Raw genomic sequence first — 9,024 nt, forward strand, 5'->3', positions numbered from 1 at the left:
TATATATATATATATATATATATATATATAAATATTATTGTGAAATGATTCAGCATTGATATTGAATCACAACAAAATTTATAGTTACAATGAGATCCTTATTATAATAGCATCATAACAGCTAATATTCAAAGCTCGTAAGATAGAATACAGATAAAGTTGCATATTAGTTGACTTACATTTGGAACTGATATAAGCTAATAAAAATAATAATGTGTATTTTTCTGAATACCTTTATAAAATTCAATAAATGATTACCTAAATGCTCATAATTCTGCTGACTTAAATAAAACAGATTGTCCTGCTTTATATTGCATTAAATTACTATATACACATCCTGCATAACCATTTGCTTGTCTGCCAATTGGAGTTGGAGTTAAAAATAATATATGAATAAACATACATTGTATACACACACATGTATGTTAAGGTAATATTATAAACAATGATAATATTTTATACATACAGGCATATATAAAGTAAGTCCCCCCCCCCCACCCACGCTATTTTTATCTATAATTTTTAATTTAGAGAATCCTGTCCAAAATAGGTATAATGCCATACCTATTACTATTTTGAATCTACTTTGACATTTTGGTTGCATCTTGTTTCTATCATTTTGGATGCAACTTATCTTTTTTTTTAAACTGGTACTATTGTCACTTCACATAGTCATGTCACATCATTTCCATGTAAAATTTAATTTATTTATTTTCAATTGCAACATGAATACTTAATTCATACGTAAATAGGACAGAAGTGAAACAATACAATGCAGTATATTAAATATAAAGCACTTAATTTAGCATGCACTGATATTTAATCAATTTACTATGTCAGTAAATTTATCATACTGTTATTGATAAAGATAAAACTGTAGTTGCGTATGAAATTATACTACCTATAAAACAAAAGACCATAGATAGGAGTTTCAGATTAACAACAAAAAAAAAGTTAAAATAAAGAACTGTAATTCCCAATACACACACGCTTCTAAGCCTACAACGCAGTATTGACACCAATCAGATATGAATATAATTATATTAAAATTCCATTTAAATTTAAAATACTACAGCTTTATTCACCACAGAACCAATAATATCACATCCTTTTTTTCTTGTTCGTCTTCATACTTCAATGTAAATAAATTATTGATTCTGCTGCTAGGTGGGAAAGTATCTTTTCGGTTAAGCCTTTCAAAATCGAGTTAGAATTGAGCTAGGATGCACCGTTTTCGAGTTACGCCCTATTTTTTAAATTCGGCAGAATCTTTTTTAATGTATGAATAATTTACTTGTATACTGGATCAATCTTCTTCAATATATTTGTATAAGTTACTCGGGTTCTACATCAATCTTTTAATGCGTTGATCCCGCTTTCGCTGAAAGTAATGATGTCCGATTTCTTAAAATTAATTTAAAAGTGATTAAAACTGTTGACCGAGCATGTTTTCAATTCATTTCGGCACCAATTTCAAAAAATGCTGTGAAAAAGGCTCAACTCGAGAACGACCGAACTTAGACGGATGAAACTACTGCCGATCGATTCAAACAATCGGAAAGTACCCTTTGGGTTAAGTCTTTCGAAATCGTGTGGCTAGGACGCACCGTTTTCGAGATACGGCCTATTTTTAAAATTCGGCCGAATCTTTTTCTTAACCTCGGGAAGGGAACAGAGTCGTGGTTTGGTATGGTTTTTGCAGTAGAAAGACGCTTGCATCTGGAAAATGGCGGAGAAGAAACCTCATATACGGCTGTAATATACTGGAATCGATTATTGAAAAAAACAGAGTCGGGTTTTGGTATGCTTTTTGCAGTAGAGAGACGCTTGCGTGGTGAGAATTTAACTGAAAGGTGGCAGTCGACTCGTGAAAAGAGACCTCGGTGGATTCTTTAATGTATTTGAATAAGTTACGTAGGTTCAAGACCACTTTATTGAAATCGATTATTGAAGAAAACAGCGTCGTGTTTTGGTATGCTTTTCGTAGTAGATAGTCGCTTTCGTGGCGTTCGATCTTTTGAAAAGAGACCTCATATATTGATTGCATCAATCGTTCTTTAATGTATTTACTGGCCTTGAACCTGAGGTTTTCATACTGTTAAGGAAGCTTCGTTTTTACATTGTTAACATGATCAAAAGTAATAGTCGCTGTGTAAAATTATTCAAAAGTGAAAAATTAATATCAATTATTTTATTATTATTTAATTTTAAATCTTATTTTGAAAAAAATTACTTAATTTGATACTAATTTGCAATACTATTATTAACAATACAATTATTATTTATCGAATTGAACGTAAAGTGGAGGTTGTTTATATAAAATAACAAAATGGTGGACAGAGGGCGAACGAAGGAGAAATTGCCATTTTTCCTAAGAATATTTTTTGTTTAGTTTTACAAGTAGATTCGAAAAAGTATAGCCAGTCCATCATTTTAGAAACACTATATTGCGATAAATAAGATATATGATGTGTGAAGGTCACAGTTAACTGATGTTGAGGTCGCACGCGAGCGTTCGCGTATAGCCGTAACAGACCAGCTAATGTGCATGCGCCGCTTCGAATCTTAAGCGTTGCGATTGATCGGTAGGACATGTCACGTTTCGCGCATATTACTATAACGGCGATTGAAACTTAGGCTTAGTTCCCAGATTGTAGATTGATAAAATAATGGAATACTCCCTCAACTCAAAAAGAAAAAAAACATGTGGACACCACATGACTTCCTTGTACGCCTGTTAAATTACATATAAACATTTTTAAAAATACATAAAATTTTATTTCACTAATAACTTATGATTTTGTTTCATTTTTTTTATTGTTATTGAATTATTTGTTGTAAAACTTTTTTACAATCGGAGGTTAATAATTATTAATAAATCAACATATTTAAATAAAAAAAGGAGATGAAGTCTGATTCGAAACTATGTGCCTTTTGTAAGATCCAAATATTTCATTAATTAAAATTTTATTTGGCTATAACTCTGGAACCAATGAAAATAAGTACCACTTATGATATATCGTTGAAAAGCTCTCAATGAGGGCTTATTACTTCAGTTAAGAAAAAGTAAAAAATCCAAATTTTTTGGACTTTTGGTCTAGTCGATTGCAATCAAAAGGGAAGATGCACAACTACATGTTACAACAGTACTAAATCCAAAATTTCAACATTCTACCGCTAATCGTTTTTGAGTTATGCGAGATACGTACGTACAGACGTCACGCCGGAACTAGTCTAAATGGATATTTCCGTTGAAAGCTGAAAGCCGAAATTTTTCGCGATTACAATACTTCCTTAGTACAAGGAAGTAAAAATAATAACAATATAAATAAAACTCATCAGCCCCCTTTACATTTATGATTTAACCTATTCCTTAATTATTATCATTAACAATATGTACTTGAAGAAAAGACGGCCCTACGGCTCACCGCGAAAATGTTGCGTGGTTTACGTTTCATTACACATGATTTTGTTAAATGTTTTTGCCAGTTGTAACTAAATAATGTTCATGAATGTAGCGTACTAACAACTACGAAAAGCTCCAAATCCTGAGCATTTTTAGCTGTTTCTCTAATTGTGATTTTTTAACAGAGCTCTAACCCCAATGTTTTCCTTCTTTATTCTCAAAAATCAATAAATTTATTAAAGGAATATTATCGCTCATATTTAAATATATTAATTTAAAAAATAATATTATTAAGGAAACAAAAAATAACGATTATTCCGAAGCATTGACGATTTTTCGGGAACATTTATTCAACACAATCCTGTCGTTTAATCAAAACAATAATTAATTGTTAAAAAAAAGCAATATCCTGCAAATAGCTTCATGCCTCTTTTGCTTATTGTATAGATTTTACGTGTTGGTTAAAAATAAAAATGTGAGCACATACAGCAAACTAACGCACCATGGTTGTTTTTTTTATAATGTAATTATTACAATCATATTTCAGTATATAGCTTTATGGATTCAAGTCCGAGAATGAACTTTAACTGCACATGTACTATCACTTTTAAAGTCAATTTTCCCAAAGAGATTGAAAATTATTAGTTCGTTATAAATATTATTAGGAACACCAGTGCTTAAAATGAAATCCTCTAACCTTTAGACAGTAGTATATTATATCTTGAACTGCTGCTCTGCCTACAAGGGCTGCTGCTCTGCCTACAAGGGCTGCTGCTCTGCAAGCACATCAAGGGTAAGGGATTGATATGCATCATCAGCAATCCTGTTCTTCAGATGTTCAATATTTGCTACTGGGATTCTGTAAATATAAACTTTAAATAGCTCCACAACAAAAAATCAAGTGACACAACATCTGTAGAATGTGCCAGCCATTTCACTGATCCTCTTCAACCTACCCACTCTTCTGGAAATTCACAATTTTCTATTGAAGTGGGTTAATCTTGCTGGAAAACTGTTTCAGCTTGCAGAAATTCTTCCAAAGTGATCAGCCATAAATATTTTTATCACTGGTACAATTTCCTCCTTATCAGTGACAAACATACAACTCCTTAAGATTGCCATCAATGAATAAAGATCCAATTACATGATTACCTAGAAAGAAATCCCAAACTTTGACTTTTCACGATCCTGGGTGTTACTTTCAAATAAATGTGGATTGTTGATACCTTCTATTGTTTAACAAACCCATTTTTATAAAAAAATTATCACAATAACAACTACTATCAAATAATTGGTTATCCGTCATAATACTCTCCTTTTCTTCATAAGATTGAATTCTGCTATGAAAATTATCTTCGAGTTCATGATATAAATGCATTTTGTAAGAAAGGAATTTTTTTTTTACCATTTCTTATAGACATAATTCATACTTAAAATTAAATTACCAGTATTTTTAGAAGTCCGTTGAGGATTTCCCAAAAACTTAAGATTATTATTCTTTAATCTAGAGATCAGCCTGTGTTTTTTCCAGTTGTACTGAACTTATCTAATAAATTTTAAGAAACAAATTTCTTGAAGCAGGTCAATCGGAAGAAGAACATTAAAATGTCATTTTGTTTCTTTTTAATTTTACTACTTTTTCCAAAAATAAATATTTAATTTTTTTTTTTAAGTGAATTTTGCCTTTGTAACAGATTCCAGTAGGGAATTAACATGTTCTGGTGAAAAAAACTGAATAATCACAGGCAAGAATTTTAAAGAAGTACTAAAAAAAAAAATAAACAAGTTACAGTTTATATCACATTTAACAGTAACAAATTCATTGTACCACTCACTCTTAACTAAAAAAAAAGAAAAAATCTAATTCAAATTATAATTTTTATTAAAAAATTAGTGTTGTTCAAACTATCCACAATGGCATATGTGATATCAATGCACAGTTCTAGCCATTGATTTTTTTAGTTAAATTTTACATAGATATTAGGCGTTATGCGAGACCATAATGCTATTTAAAAAATTAAACTTGAATACAATGTGGCAGCCAAAAAAATTCTACAATAGATTAAAAAGTCGTATTTATGTCCAAAAGAGATATGATATGGTCAGGATTTATAATGGAAGAATATTTATATGAATCGTGTATAATTTAATAGAACTGGAATATGATTGATAATCATTTTCAGCTAGCTTTTTAAGTATATAGTTCACCAACAACTGAGTAGAGCATTCATTTGTTTACATCATTTCTAATTATAAGCCAAATTTGTCATTTTTAAAAATTTATTTTTTATGTTCATTATTGTTCACCAACATTGTTTGTAAATTGATATAAGTAGAAAAATATTGAAATATGGTACCCCATCAGCAAAAATCAAAACTTAATACAAAAAAATAAATAATGTAAAGTATACATTACTTTATTTATCCAATATATCTCAGTAGTTCACCTTCTGGGCATTAATAAATTTATAACAATTTCTTGTGCATCTGAAAAGAATAATGTTTAAATTTATCTCATCTGCTTTTTATAAAATGCCTTGCTTAAATAAAATATCTTCTTTGTTAGTAATGTCAGTTGATTAAATTTACTTCAAAAGTGTAAAACAAATAATAAATATTAGTATTTTAAACAGATCAATTCCGTCAACCTCATTTATTTTTAAGTGTGCAATGTAGTTTTCTTATTCTTTTAAAACTACAATAATCAGAGGTTTCTATAACATACCTAATTTTATTAACATTACTAAACGCATAAACAATTCCATTAGATTTTTATTGTTCAAATTTATTTTATATATTAAAAATTGGTAGCAACTGACTTTCAAATAATGTGGAAATAGTTCTAGATTTTTTTTTACTAACATACATAGTATATGGTAATTTTTATACTCAAAATTTTATTTGGTTTCTTTGTTAAGTATTTATGTAGTTACCAGCATCTATTATTTTGTAAATTTTATTTCAATTTCAATGTATTTTTGTCAGTACTTTCAGTAATATATTATCTAACACGAAACAAATCATTTCTGGAAGTGAAGGACATTTTCCAGAAAATTCTATGTTTACTAAGGAAAGTGAGGAGTTAAGTGATTTCCTGCTGCCTTTTTCACTGAACCAGATGCAATTACGTAGCCCTCCAGGTTACTCTAGTGGTGAACTCATTGCAAATCAGCCGATTTCGAAGTCGAGAGTTCTAACGTTCAAATCTTAGTAAATGTACTGTTATATGGATTTGAATACTAGATATCAGTGTTCTTTGGTGGTGAGTTACAATTAACCACGCATCCTCAGGAATGGTCAACCTGAAACTGCACAGGGCTACACTTCATTAACATTCATACATATTATTCTCTCAATACCTTTCGGTGGTTCCAGAGACTAAACAGAAAAAAAAAATACAATTATGTAAAGTCTACCAAAGTGCAGGTGGTATTCAGCCCAACAAGTGACAACATTGTTCACAGGAACTGGCTATTAAATGAACATCACTACACATGTCATGTTGCTTTCAGAAAAAACAACTCTAACTTGTGCTTCTTGTACCTAAGATGCTTTACATTGTCAGAGCCATAAGAAAGGCAGGAGAAAGATTAAGGGAGGAGAAGATAAGGAAAGCAGAGAGAAATGGTTTTAATTATGTTTCGATACTAATTTTTATAAATGGATCTTATAATGGTTCTAATTTTATTTCAACTTTCGCATGACAAAAATTTTATTTTTGTTTCGGTAATTTTGAGCAATTATGCAGACTTATATTTTTTTAAATACTACCAATCCAAGAAGCCCGTCCTGACACAGAATATTGAACAGTATAAATCAGAGTGGTAACATTGTCTCAGCCTTTCCTCCGGCGGTCTGGGTTTAAACCTGTCAGGCTTGGCATTTTTCATATACTATAAAATTCAATTTCCATTTCCCATGCACAAGCTTATGTGGTGAAATTATCAAGACTAGAGAAAAATGATTATCAAAATTTAAATCCAAATGATTTTACTTTTTCTTTATTATATTGCATCCATAAAAATTACTAAAACACACATTTGTAAATAAAAGTTAATTCTATTTTCCTTAATAAATTATGAATACTATTTAAACTATATTTTACATTTATTTTATTAATAATAAACTGAAATTCCCATATTTCCATGAAACTTGCTACTTGTTACTACAAGTTTCATGGAAGTAAATGCATTTCCTTCACCAATCACATTAACTAACATTCACAAGACTCTTTGCCTGAGCATAAAAACATCTAGGAAGATAAATGGGAATTTTGAATGAAATTATAATTTTCAACAGTTCTGAAATAGATTTGAATTTGCAATAATTGGAACAAAATTTATGATAGTAGCCATATGATTTTTATAATGATATTTAAGTGGAAGGAAATGAGTTTTTAAAAGGAATTGTCACTGATTAAATGTAGATTTTCCACATGACATGAAAATGCAAATTATAATTACTGCAATGGCAGCATACTAGTTTTACAAAAGCTAAACAAACACAACACACACCAAAAACCATACGCACCATTTCCATGGTAATATATAAAACAACGCACAGAGTAGAGAATATACCAGATAAACAACCTAAAAAAGAACAAAGTCAGCTTGAACTGCAGTTATAAAAGGGACCTACCACTAGTACCACTGGTTGTGTACATCACTACTCCCCCTCTATTATTGTCAGTAGTAAACTATTTATGCTTCAGTGCAGAATAGTTCATTCTTTACAATTGTGTTTTTCCAAAATGCCTTATTCAATTGAGGAACAGGAATGACTTACTGAATACTATATTCAGGATCCTTTCAAGAAGCACTTCAAATATTCAAAGAAGAGTTTTCAAATGCCAGTATTCCAGCAAAGAGTAGCATACACAATTTAATTAAAATTAATTGGGTCATTTTCAGATGCAAAATTAAATACAGACATTCTGTTAATACTACAGACCTATAACCAGAATTTCTCCAGTCCAAAAAGAGCAATACATAAGTTATCACAACACAGTATAGTAAAATACACAGATTCTTCATGAATTAAATTTGAAACTGTATTAACAGAAAAACTGAAATGTCATAATTATTGCAACTGGCTTCTAAAAAACATTTTTGAAGGCTTTTCTCAACAAGGCTGTATTTCATGTCAAGATGAAGTATGATTTCATTTATCTGAGCAATCTAATTCGCACACCACTAGTTACATGATTACTGAAAATCCTCACCAGATGTTCGAGTGTCCACTTAATGATGAAAAAATAGTTACACAGTGTGCTGTTCCTGGTAATCATACAGTGGGCCAATATTTTTTGACCAGACTGTCAATAAGTAAGTTTACTGTACAGTTTTCAAAGAATTAACTCTGTTAACAGAACATGAAAAGAGTACAGCTTTTTACATCAAGACAAAACAACATTTCGCACATCAAATGATTCATTAAATGTTGATAAGTTTTTTACAGAAGAACAAACTGTCAGTAGAGGTCAGTGGCCTTTGTGTTCCCTAGATTTGCCTAGTTGAAATTTATCCTTTGGGGGCTACTTGAATAGAGTTGATGAATCAAACCAACACACTTTGAACTGATGGTGAACATTCAACAAGAAATTGATGGCAATGATGTTT

Source organism: Lycorma delicatula, chromosome 5 (genome assembly GCF_047948215.1).
Source record: "Lycorma delicatula isolate Av1 chromosome 5, ASM4794821v1, whole genome shotgun sequence".
NCBI classification, from domain to species: Eukaryota; Metazoa; Arthropoda; class Insecta; order Hemiptera; family Fulgoridae; genus Lycorma; species Lycorma delicatula.